The sequence below is a fragment of the Carassius auratus genome, chromosome 33 (assembly GCF_003368295.1).
Source record: "Carassius auratus strain Wakin chromosome 33, ASM336829v1, whole genome shotgun sequence".
In the NCBI taxonomy this organism is placed as follows: domain Eukaryota; kingdom Metazoa; phylum Chordata; class Actinopteri; order Cypriniformes; family Cyprinidae; genus Carassius; species Carassius auratus.
Window position 1 is genome coordinate 1,451,319 of NC_039275.1, and position 13,523 is coordinate 1,464,841.

Below are 13,523 nucleotides of genomic sequence, written 5' to 3' on the forward strand. Positions count from 1 at the left end.
TTTTGTTCATTTTAATTTTAATTTAAGTAATTTAATTGTATTTTGTGATGTTTATTACTTTTTTAATAATATGTCTGTATAATTTTTATTTCAGTATATAAATTTTTTTAGTTATTTTATACAAGTTCAACTATTTCAGTTAAGATTTAATTCTAGGGACAAGAGCTTTTGGTTAATTATAATCCTATAATAAATAGCCCTGCATTGTTGAATCACATTTTCTTTTTTTCCAAAAAACGAACGGAAAACCACCTGGTTTCACCTTCTAATCATGTTTTATAAAGCAGCATCTATCATCATCATCATCATCATCATCATCTGGCTTCACACTGGTCAGATCTAGAGGCCGAAGCTCTCAGGACTGAAATAAACAGGGTTTTTAAGTGAACGATGTGTTTCTCCAGACTTGAGATGAATGCATGTTTTCATGCAGGACCGGATGATCTTCTCTCCTCAGGGATGAAGAGTCTCATTAGTTGTTCTTCCTCATGTGGTCTAATAAGCTTTTCCAAGTTACTTTAGCTCTGGCGTCTTCAGCTGTGTTTACATGTGTGACACTGGATCCTGATTGGTCAGATAAAAGCTTAATTTGATTGGACGGTCGCACTGGAGTGAACAGATAAAGAAGGCTGTGATTTTAAGGGTGGATTAGAGTCTGGATTGACTGCTTTGGGACGTTCATCTCTCCTCATCAGAGATTTGGATGGCTGTAAAAGCTGTAAATGTGCATCGTTGACTGTCTGATATCTGTTTCCTGTCATTTAGGGTTCCTGCACTTCCTGTGAAGAATCTCACTGGTTCAGGACCGGTCCATCCTGCATTAGCAGGTACTTCCACAAAATCTCAAATTCACTTAAAGAACTTCACTGGCATTTATTTTGTGTTCACTCTGTACAAAGGTTTATACAAATGATTTTAGTATGCAAGTAAACTAAGTAACAATTAATGATTTTAACAAAAATATATAGACTCATATTTTATAATTAAGAATTAACATACATTTTATTTTGTAATTAAACAGTTTAACTCTGTAAAACGTGTATAGAAATAGTTTTCCTCGGTTTATTTTAGGATGCAAGTGAACAGCTTAACTTTGTACAAAGATATATATCAATGATTTTGGTTTTATTTCATTTATTTTAACATGCATGTAAACTAAATACCAACGAATGTTTTAATTAAAAGATGTAAATTAATAATTTACAATAAAGAAATAACATACATTTTAACTCTGCACAAAAGTAATTATTTTATATTATTTATTTTATTATTTATTTTACATCCAAATAAACTGTGTACCAATTCATGTTATTTTATTTATTTATTTATTTATTTTACAGAAAGGTATTTAGGATGAAAAATTACCATGCATTTTAACTCTGTACAAAAGTGTATAGAAATAATTGTTATTATTATTATTGTTTATTTTACCAAGTAATTAAAAAAGCATAAATGTGTTCAAAGAAATATATAATGTATATAATTTAATTTAATTTTAACATGCAAGTAATCTATGTACCAATGATTGAATTTTACAAAAATACATCAATTAAGAATTTAGGATTAATAATTACCATACATTTTATTTTTCAAGTAAACAACTTGACTCTGTAGCAAATTAGTTATTTTATTTTATCATGTACGTAGCAAATACCAATGAAAGATTTGAACAAAAAGACATTATTATAATTTGATTTACATTAATGCATTTGGCGGATGCTTTTCTCCAAAGCGACTTGCATTGCATTGAAGGTGTACAGTTTATTAGTTCATGCATTCCCCGGGTCTGGAACCCATGACCACGTGTGTGTCTCTGTGTCAGGAATGACTGGGATCCTCATGTGTGCCGCCGGGTTCCCCGTGTGTTTGACTCGGGCTCCTAAACCCATCCTCCATCCACCGCCGGTCAGCAAGAGCGACCTGAAACCCGTGCCAGGAATCAACAGCATCCGGCGCAAGACCAAGAAGAAGCACCTCCGCAAAGGTGAGTGTGTTTGTCGTACGATTGATTCTGTGTTTGGGATTTTGAACAGACTTTGTGTGACTCGAGCAACGACTGAAAGTGACAAGGACACCATAGATCTGTTTAACTTTGTGCTAATAGATTTGTTTTTGTGCCTCTGTTCCTGCACAAATCAAGGAGCAGGAATCAATAGTGTTTTATAAGTCCAGACCGCAGGTGTGTGTTCATGTGTTAAACTATTAATGGTAGTGGTGTGGAATATGAAGGGATTTGTTTCATGTGGTTTCCCCGTCACATGGAGCTTCAGAAACAAACCAGCTTCTGTCTGCAATCTTGAATGTCTTAGTAAAAGCCTAACCAGGGACATGTATCTGTATATCTTACTCTTAGTATTATTTTATTATTATTTTATTTTACTTACATCAAGGTAAACATAGTAATTATGCACAATATATTTTTATTTTATTTTTTGTGTATTTTATTTTTTTATTGAATTTACATTCAAGTAACCAGCTTAACTCTATTCAAAGGTGTATAGAAATTGTTTTATTTTATATATTTTTTTCAACTTGTATTTTATTTTTTATTTTTGTATATTTTAATTTATTTTAATTCAAGTGAACAGCTTAAGTGTTCAAAGGTATATAGATGAATGTTTTTTTTTTTCTTTTTCTCTTCTTTTATTTGAATAATATTCCAGGGAACAGCTTAACTCTATAAAAAGGTGTATATAAATGATTTTGTTTTATTTGTTTTATTTTATTTACATTCAAGTAAACAGCTTAACTCTCTACAAAGGTGTATATAAATGTTTTTATTTTAATTTAATTTTGTATATTTTATTTCATTCTTATTAGTTATTTTATTTCTTTTTAAAGTTTATGTAAACAAACTGTACAAAGGTGTACAGAAATCATTTTCCTTCATTTTTATTTTCGTTTATTAAATTAACATTCAAGGGAATAGCTTAAATCTACAAATGTGTATAGAAATGTTTTTTATTATTTTATTTTATTTTATTTAAATTCAAGGAAACAGTTTAACTGGAAGATGTATAGAAATTATTTTCCTTTATTTTTATTTTCTTATATTTAATAAACAGCTTAACTCTATACAACTGTGCATAGAAATGGTTTAATTTTGTATAATTTTTTTTTAACATGTAAGCGAAGTATGAATGATTTGAACAACAACAAAAAAGCATAAATTAAGTATGGTTTAAGGGAAGAGTTTAAATGTTAAAATTAAATGCCACACAAATGCATGACTTTCTGTCCATATTGTCTCTTTTTCCAGGCAAAAAACCAGAGGATGTGGTTCGGCGCTACACAGAGAAAATCAAAATGGCTCCGGATGAGGTGATTCCTGCGCACATGTGATTGATGAGCGTCATGTGACCAGCCAAGCGTTGTGTTGTTTACTAGCAGAGCTAATGAGTGAGGCAGCAGATGTCTGTCAGTGTTACTCACTGTTGATATCCGTCAGGACTGCACCATCTGCATGGAGCGACTGGCCACCGCGTCTGGATACGAGGGAGTGCTGAGCTACAGAGGCATCAAGCCCGAGCTGGTCGGCAAACTGGGAAAGTGTGGCCACATGTACCATCTTCTGTGTCTGGTGGCCATGTACAACAACGGCAATAAGGTCAGAACACAATATCATGGAGACTGTGATCACACCGGTCTGTTTTATTGTACATAAGGGAGGATTTTAAACAAACCAACCAGATTCAAGATCAGTCATTAGCATACACAGACATTTTATCTGCTGCAAGAATGCATTTTAAAATCTTACGCAAAAAGACTTACTGTATGATCCTATGAAGCACTGCACATTATATAACAGAAGTACTTAAAGTCTCAAAACTCACGTTATGGCTTGTTTCAAAAGTCTCTTAGGGGAAAAATAATGGGATTTTAAAAAACTGGAAACTATTATTGAGTTCTGAAATTGACCTACATTGGTTTCCAAAAAAAACAGAAAAGCTCTACAGAGTTATTATTGTTAACCAAAATTCCCCGTCTTTTGCTCTCACATTGACTATATCATGCTTGTTTGTTACATTAGAAGGGCCCTATGATTTCTGTGATGCAGAAAAAGTGGATGGAATTCATAAAAATAAAAAAGCAATTTACTGTATAACGTGGAATTTCATGTTTTGATTTGTCATCAGACCTTTTTACTCCCTAATATCGGTATTGGTATCGGCCACATATCGGTCAGGCTCTAATTTAATGTATATAATAGTGATGCAAAGTTCAATTCAATAAGAAAACCAGTTCTTTTGGACAGTTGGGCTCAGTGAACCAGTTCAGAAAACCGATTTATCGGTTCCTTAAGTCATCATGCATTTGTTTTCTAACAAATCAGTGTCATATTATATCAGTCATGTAAAGTTATTTTTGTAAATGGATTACTAATTTATGCATTTCATTCACTTAATTGATATCTGTGGTCATAGTTTCAGACCATACATAGTAGCCTACATCTTGGATAAGTTTAGTAAATGTTTCAGTAAACAATCTGCAACTGTTTAGTAATTTAGATCCAAAAAAAAACTAACAGCCCAAAACAGCCTTTTTTGTCAGTTTTTTATAAAGAAACTGTGATTTTTCCTTGGACGATTCAGAAGACAAGTCTTCAATTTCAAAGTTAACTTTGAACCTTAAATGTCATATTTTTGTGTTTGACAAGCTTTTCTTTTTTTTCCTTGATTTTTTTGTGTTTTTCAAAGTGTTGTTTTTGCCGAATTGGATGGAAACCAATGGGCTTCAATTTGAGTTGGAACAAAATGTGTTCAGCCTTTCCAGAACACATCTATGCGTCTAAAACTTTGCATGGAAATTCAAAGCCCTAAATAATAAATATCCACCAAATTTCAGGAAGAAATTGTTAAAATAGTTTTACCAGGGTATCAAACTGTTTGAAAGTTGAATGTGGTCAAACTGTGCCAAACACATTTACATGAATTCATTTGGCAGATGCTTTTATCCAAAGCAACTTTCATTGCCTGCAAGGTGCATATTCAGTTCTTGCTTTCACTGGGATATAAACTAATGTCTTTGGCATTGCAAGTGCCTTGCTCTAATGTTTGAGCTACAGGGGAAAAATAACAACTATATTTTAAATGAATCATGGTTGACAAACATACCTGTGGTTCAATAACAGAGTTCAATAACAACTGTCAGTATTTCATTATTTACTCATCTTTAATGCATCAAACCGTTAAAGATGGACACAAACATTGGTGCGATTGTGGCTCTAAATGCTGCATCACGAGCTCTCCTCAGTTTTTTCTCGTTGTTGTTGTGTATAATGTGGTTAATGTTGGTCTCAGGACGGCAGTCTGCAGTGTCCCACCTGTAAGGCCATCTACGGGGAGAAAACTGGCACACAGCCTCCTGGGAAGATGGAGTACCATGTGATTCCTCATTCTCTACCTGGATACTCTGATACAAAGACTATCCGCATCGTCTATGACATTCCCTCTGGGATACAGGTATATTCAATCAAACATATTATTCTAAATAAATATAAGTAAAATAAATGCATAATGTTTTTCATTTTTTTAAAGTTATTATAAACACATTTCTGAATTTATATGAAAATAAAATTATTAGAAATCTTATTAGAAATATGTTTAATGCTGATATTTCTACAATAGTAGCTTGTGAGATGATATGTGTATGATGATTTGAGGTTTTTATTTACATTCTATTAATTAGCTTAACTGTACAAAGATCTATAGGAATGGTAAGCAAATAAATTAAATTAAACGCTTTTATCCAAAGTGACTTACATTACATTCAAGCTAACAATTTTCTACTATCATGTGTTCCCTGGGATTCGAACCCCGAACCTTGTGCTTGTTAACGCAATGCTCTACCACTTGAGCAAAATAAATAAACTAAATAAATAAGCAGCTTAACTCTGTACGTAGATTCATTGTTTAATTTTATTGTATTTTATATAGTTGATTTTTTATTAATTAAACATCTTAACTCTGTACAGATATGTACAGAAATTGTTTAATGTTATTGTATTTTAATATATATTTATATTTTTAAGTAAACAGCTTAACTCTACAGAGATGTATAGAAATGGTTTTATTTTATTGTATTTTTATATATTTTTATTTTATTTTTGTTAATTAAATGGCTTAACTTTGTACAGATATGTATGGAAATGGTTTAATTGTATTTTAATATATTTTTTTATATTTAAGTAAACTGCTTAACTCTATACAGAGCTGTATAGAAATTGGTGTATTGCATTTTTTTAATATATATCTTTTTATTACGTAAACAGCTTATCTCTGGACAGATATGTATAAAAATGGTTTTATTTTGTTTTATTATATTTTATTTCATATATATTTTTATTTAATTTTTATTAAGTAAACAGCCTAATCCTGTACAGAGATGTATAGAAGTGGTTTTATTTAATTTTAACATGAAAGTAAATAGCTTAGCTTTTATGAATAAAATATATCAATTAAAATCATAAAGTATATTTAGAGAAAATTAAAAAATAGCATATATTTGAATGTATTTTGTGTATCAAATTGTGTATGTTTGCAAAGAAGTTTGCACAGGACTAAAGGCTAAAAAGATGCTTTCATAAAGGAAAAAAACAAGACAATATTTACTGTATTTTTGTGGAATAAAATGTGCCCATTCTAAAAGTGTACTATAGCATTTTTTCTTCGCTTCAGGCGGCTCAGTTTTCATAGAGAAACACTCTGCACCCATATTTAATATGTCAGACTGTTTCTGCAGAATGACCGTGGGATTGTTGCTTCTGGTCACTGGGTTTTCACCGTGTCTCACCATATGTGAGACAGGAAGTGGCTGCGTGGGGATTTCCTGCTCAATGGGGTCAGTGGTGCAGCTCATTCTGGGTCATCATTGCTCATGTACAGTACTTGCACACTGTTTTTGTAAGATCAGCCACCCACTCGCTTTCTGGGCTCTGACATCATAAGATTAGCTTGATTAAATTTTTTTTTTATAAAATATCCCATCACTTTCCTCAAAATGGAAAGGAATGTGGTTCTATGTCAGTGTTATTTTAGTATTATTGAGATACTATTTAAGTTAATACATATATATATATATATATATATATATATATATATATATATATATATATATATATATACTTTAAGTGGGCCTCAGTATACTCAGTACCACCACTTCCAAATATAGCTCTTGAGCATACCACCACCTCTCCATGTGCCCAGAATGTGCTTTCATACGTTCGTTTGGACATCTGTTTTAATTGAGGTTTTAATCCTTTGCATGCACTGCCGCTTTTCAGAGCGCCATTCACAATGCACGCTTCCTAATAGTTCCTAGTTCTGAGCGGGATCGCGAATCATTTGAGTCAGTTCGGCAGTTCGTAGCGGGTTCGCGAATCATTTGAGTCAGTTTGGGAATCGCAAATCATTTGAATCAGTTCGGGAGTTCGGAGCGGCTTCGCGGATCATTTGAATCAATTCGAGAGTTCGGAGCGGGTTCGCGAATCATTTGAGTCAGTTCAGGAGTTCGGAGTGGGTTCGCGAATCATTGAGTCAGTTTGGGGATCGCAAATCATTTGAATCAATTCGGGAGTTCGGAGCGGCTTCGCGGATCATTTGAATCAATTCGAGAGTTCGGAGCGGGATCGCGAATCATTTGAGTCAGTTTGGGAATCGCAAATCATTTGAATCAGTTCGGGAGTTCGGAGCGGCTTCGCGGATCATTTGAATCAATTCGAGAGTTCGGAGTGGGTTCGCGAATCATTGAGTCAGTTTGGGGATCGCAAATCATTTGAATCAATTCGGGAGTTCGGAGCGGCTTCGCGGATCATTTGAATCAATTCGGGAGTTTGTAGCGGGTTTGCGAATCATTTGAGTCAGTTTGGGAGTTCAAAGCGGGTTCGCAAATCATTTGAGTCAGTTTGGTGATCATGAATCTCAGTGTATCTCAGTGATATATATACAGTGGGGATCGAAAGTTTGGGCACCCTTTGCAGAATCTGTGAAAATATGAGTAATTTTCAAAAAATAAGAGAGATCATAATAAATGCATGTTATTTTTTATTTAGTACTGTCCTGAGTAAGATATTGTACATAAAAGATATTAACATTTAGTCCACAAGACAAAAAATTGCTGAAATTATTAAAATAACCCCACTCAAAAGTTTGGGAACCCTTGGTTCTTAATACTGTGTTCTGTTCCCTGATGATCCTCGACTGTGTTTCTGTTTTGTGATGGTTGTGCATGAGTCCCTTGTTTGTTCTGAACAGTTAAACTGAGCAGCGTTCTTCAGAAAAATCTTTAAGCTCCTGCAGATTCTTCAGTTTTCCAGCATCTTTACATATTTGAACCCTTTCCAGCAGTGACTTTATGATTTTGAGATGCATCTTATCACACTGAGGACATTTGAGGGACTCAAACACAACCATTTAAAAAGATTCAAACATTCACTGATGCTCCAGAAGGAAACAAGATGCATTAAGAGCTGGGGGGTGAAAACTTTTGGAATTTGAAGATCAAGGTAAATTGTACTTAATTTGTCTACCGGGAAACATACAAGTATCTTCTGTTGCTTACGAAGGGCAGAACTAAATGGAAAAAAATATATATTTCAACAAAATAAGGCAAATTTGGCCATCTTCATCATGTTCAAAAGTTTTCACCCCCCATCTCTTAATGCATCTCGTTTCCTTCTGGAGCATCAGTTAATGTTTGAATCTTTTTAAATGGTTGTGTTTGAGTCCCTCAAATGTCCTCAGTCTGAAAAGATGTATCTCAAAATCATAAAGTCACTGCTGGAAAGGGTTCAAATATGCAAAGATGCTGGAAAACTGAAGAATCTGGAGGACCTTAGTAAGGCACATGGTAAGAGAATCCATGTGCCTGCATGAAGGGATTGTGACTTATGGATGTTGTGTATATGGAGAAGAGGAGGGGTCCAAGAACTGATCCCTGAGGAACCCCAGTGACCAGTTGACATGCTTTATATACCTCACCACCCTGAAAGACCTATCAGTAGGATATGATTCAAACCAATGAAGTGGAATCCATTTCTGAAACCTGACTGGTTAGAGTCCAGTTTGTTGTTCTGTGAAAGAAACAATGACGTTTTAGGGTTTTCGCTATGAATGGAAGGAGAGAGACAGGTTTATATATTTATATATATATATATATATATATATATATATATATATATATATATATATATATTTAACATTTTAGTAATTTAGTTGTTTTTTTCATTTATTTTTAATTTATTTACATTTTTAGTTTTTTATTTTATTTCAGTACATCAAGGTCAACTAAATTAAAATGTTACGTTTTTAATACTTTAATTAATTTCAGTTAGTGCTTATTTTATTTCAAGTACAATTTTTTTTTATTGTTTAATATTAACAGATTCTGTTACAATTACACCATGACCTACTTATAGCAATAATGATGGTAATAAAAAAACACTGTTAATAAATAATGTGAGGTTGTGGATGTTCAAATGTAAGTCTATCAAACTAATTCAAAAGAGCAAGAAAATCCTTTTTTTCCGTGATATGTGCTCATTAATATTCCCAGCCCACGCTTTGATTCCTGTGAGTGAATGTGTGTGTGTTTAATGAGATGAGAGGGATTGAGTCTACTGCTTCATTCTCTGCAGAAATGCTGTTCTGCTCGTCTGTCTTTCTTTGATCTGCATTTGTGAAGCTGTGGTGTGATCAGAGCGAGTCATGGCAGCAGATCTGAATAACAGCATGCCTCAGGCCTTCGTTAGTGTTTCCTCTCCGCTGTGTGCTAATTGAGCGAGCAGCGTGTGAAGTGTGTGACCGCGTGTGTTTTGTGTGTGTTTTGTCCAGACCACAGAGCATCCCAATCCCGGGAAAAAGTACAGCGCGCGGGGATTTCCTCGACACTGCTACTTACCTGATAATGAGAAAGGCCGGAAGGTGAGAATCAAGATCTGACGTGAATCACTATATCATGTTTAAAAACAAAAATATATAATATATATATAATGTAGGTTCACATTGTTTTTATTGCTCATTTCAGGTGTTGAAGTTGTTAATCATGGCGTGGGATCGTCATTTGATCTTCACCATTGGGATTTCCAGCACCACAGGAGAGATGGACACGGTCGTGTGGAACGAGATTCACCACAAGACAGAGTTCGGCTCCAACCTCACGGGCCACGGTTACCCTGACCCCAACTATCTGGACAACGTGGTGAGAGAACTGGCCGCCCAGGGCGTCGGAGAGGACAACCTGAAGGACTGAGGGTCGGTCCGCTGCTGGACACACCAACACACACACACACACACACACACCTCATTCAGAGGAGTTCCTGACCACTGGAGAGACCTTTGACCTCTCTGGGAACCAGGGTCCTCGCTGACCCCGAGTCAGTGTAGGACTGTGTGATAGACGAGTAGATAATGGAGTGATGAAATCAGTCAAAATTACTCTAATATATTCCTCATTCACTATCACAGCTTGCTTTCTCTCTTTCAATCTCTCCCGTGTTCTTTTTGAAGGCTACCCAGAATGCATCTGGGCTCAGAGCGGTGCATGTGGTAGTTGTATACACACACATTAGTGGCTGAGGTTATCAATGGCGATGCCTCTACAGATGCCAGTGATTCAAGTGATTCAAATTTCTTTTATCTAATTAATTACACAGTGTGCAGATTTAACATCATTTTTGGCTGAGAAATTTACCCCCAAAAGATAATTTAAAGCCATTATTGTGTTGAATGAGAAAAGCATTGCATAAACATAAAAAAAAAAAAGCTTTAGAAATACATATTTTGATTCAGCATTGCATACATATAAAATTTCTTGAATATTGAAATATTGTATGGTTTATAAAAAATGAAATGGTAAGCTAAATATGAGAGTAAACCTCTAGTAATTTGTGTCTTAATTGAGTCTTAATGAGCGATTTATTCAAATGGAAGATTCATTCAGTAATGAAGCCTTTATGAATGAGTCACTGAATCACTGACTCACTTTATTTGGTCAAACAGCAGATTCATTCAGTAATGAAGCCTTTATGAATGAGTCACTGAATCACTGACTCACTTGATTTGTTCAAACAGCTGATTCATTCAGTAATGAAACCTTTATGAATGAGTCACTGAATCACTGACTCACTTGATTTGTTCAAACAGCAGATTCATTCAGTAATGAAGCCTTTATGAATGAGTCACTGAATCACTGACTCACTTGATTTGTTCAAACAGCAGATTCATTCAGTAATGAAGCCTTTATGAATGAGTCACTGAATCACTGACTCACTTGATTTGTTCAAACAGCAGATTCATTTAGTAATAAAGCCTTTATGAATGAGTCACTGAATCACTGACTCACTTGATTTGTTCAAACAGCAGATTCATTTAGTAATGAAGCCTTTATAAATGAGTTACTGATTCATTGACTCACTTGATTTGTTCAAACAGCTGATTCATTCAGTAATGAAGCCTTTATGAATGAGTCACTGAATCACTGACTCACTTGATTTGTTCAAACAGCAGATTCATTTAGTAATAAAGCTTTTATGAATGAGTCACTGAATCACTGACTCACTTGATTTGTTCAAACAGCTGATTCATTTAGTAATAAAGCCTTTATAAATGAGTTACTGATTCATTGACTCACTTGATTTGTTCAAACAGCTGATTCATTCAGTATTGAAACCTTTATGAATGAGTCACTGAATCACTGACTCACTTGATTTGTTCAAAAATGTGGATTCATTCAGTAACATAACTGCTGGAAAATGTTGAAGTTTGTAAACTCTGTTAATCTGACAATTAGTATCTGATGCTGATGATCCTAAATCACCAAATATCAGATGATTCATCCCATTTCTCGATGTTTTTCAAATCTGCTTCATTTTCAGACAGTTTTCCTGATGCTTTCTGCCTTGTTTTTCTGGCCTGCGTATGTATAACCGATTAAAGGAGGAAGCCTGCAGTCGTTGGCGTTTGTGGGGAAATCAGTGTAGATGGGTCCGTAAGCAGATTTTCGGGACTGTTTTTGATGTTTTTGCAAAAGCTGCATAAAATATCTGCACTTCAAAATATTCAGCTCTCCGGCTCGTGTGCTACTTTTGAACTTCAGAGCAATTAGCGGAGCTCAGAGCAAACGCTAAGATTTGAGGATCCTTCTGTGTGTGCATTTAATCTTTTAGAATGAATAAGATGAATAGGATGTCTTCTTGAAATATGCAATGATTCATATCCCGTCTTGCTTTGTTTCTCTTTTACATCATTATTCTGAGAGAGTGGCTTTCTGGTTGCAGACGGGTTTATCTGTGTTGTGTTTGGAATGAAATACTAGCATACTACTTTACTAGAATACTGCACAGTATACAGTGTGTACTGTTTTTAAAATGCAGGCGTTATTCCATGATAAGTATTTTAAATAGTTGTCCTTTTGAATTGCATGCAAGTGGTGTCCAGTTATGATGTTGAATAAATACGATGGTTGCCCATTTTTAATTACATTTTATGCACTAATGTGTGAATTTAAGGCAGTCAGTGATCAACTAATGAGGCAAAATAGTAAAAATTGTGGCTGATATTAATTTGTCACACTGGAAATGAAGTTGATGACATGGCAGTGATTCTTTTTAAAATAAAGATGTATCTCACTTTGATTAACTAAAAATGAAACCATCAAGAAATGTTACTTGGAATAAAATAAACGTTATATATATTATTACAGCTAGTTCCTAACGCAGAATTTCTCATTTTCTTTTAGTTTAATTTGAAGTAATAAAATAATTTTTACAAAAACTGAAATAAAAATAAATAAAACTATACCAATTATCGGTAAAAAACAAAAACAAACACTAAACACGCAATTTTCTTTAAAATGAAAAATACAGTATATATATATATATATATATATATATATGCCAAGCTCTAGAATATTTTATCGGGTACAAATTATTTAAATATAATAATAATAATAATAATAATAATAATAATAATAATAATAATAATTTTATCCTTAATTCTTAGTTAGTAAATCAGGAAAGAATGGACAATTAATTGGTTAAAACAGCTGGAAGCTTGAAGAAAATTAAACTCCTGAAACTTCTGCAATCCTGGAATTTAATTATTTAATATTTTAATCATTTAAACAGGAGTTTTAATCAGATTAAAATGCATCTTCAACATAGCATCTTCTTTAAATATTGTTGTGGTCAATGAGGGGCCTTAAGAGTCAAAAAGATTGAGAAACACTGGCATTTTGCGTATTTCATACAGTGTGCTCCAGGTACACATTTAGACAAATGCAGAAGGTCATACACAGAAAATGCACATAGTGTGCATGTAAACATACTAGATACTGTAGAAATAGTAGTATGTTAAGATTCTATTCTAAACACAGCTCTCCTGTTTGGTGATGGAGAGTTTCTGAGGCCGTAGCAGATAAATCATGACTCAAACTCCCCTCAAGGTTAAAGTTTCCAGGGAGCTGTGAGATTATTGCTTTCTATGCTGATCTCGTTCCGAGTCAGAGACGTTTCCCAGAGGCGAGTT

The 13,523-nt window shown here is 34.0% G+C and overlaps 1 pseudogene; it reads left to right on the forward strand.

The window, feature by feature from the left end:
• Window positions 1-11,011, forward strand: part of LOC113052687 (E3 ubiquitin-protein ligase DTX1-like) — a 25,948-nt pseudogene extending 14,937 nt beyond the window's left edge.
• Window positions 11,012-13,523: the final 2,512 nt, after the last annotated feature.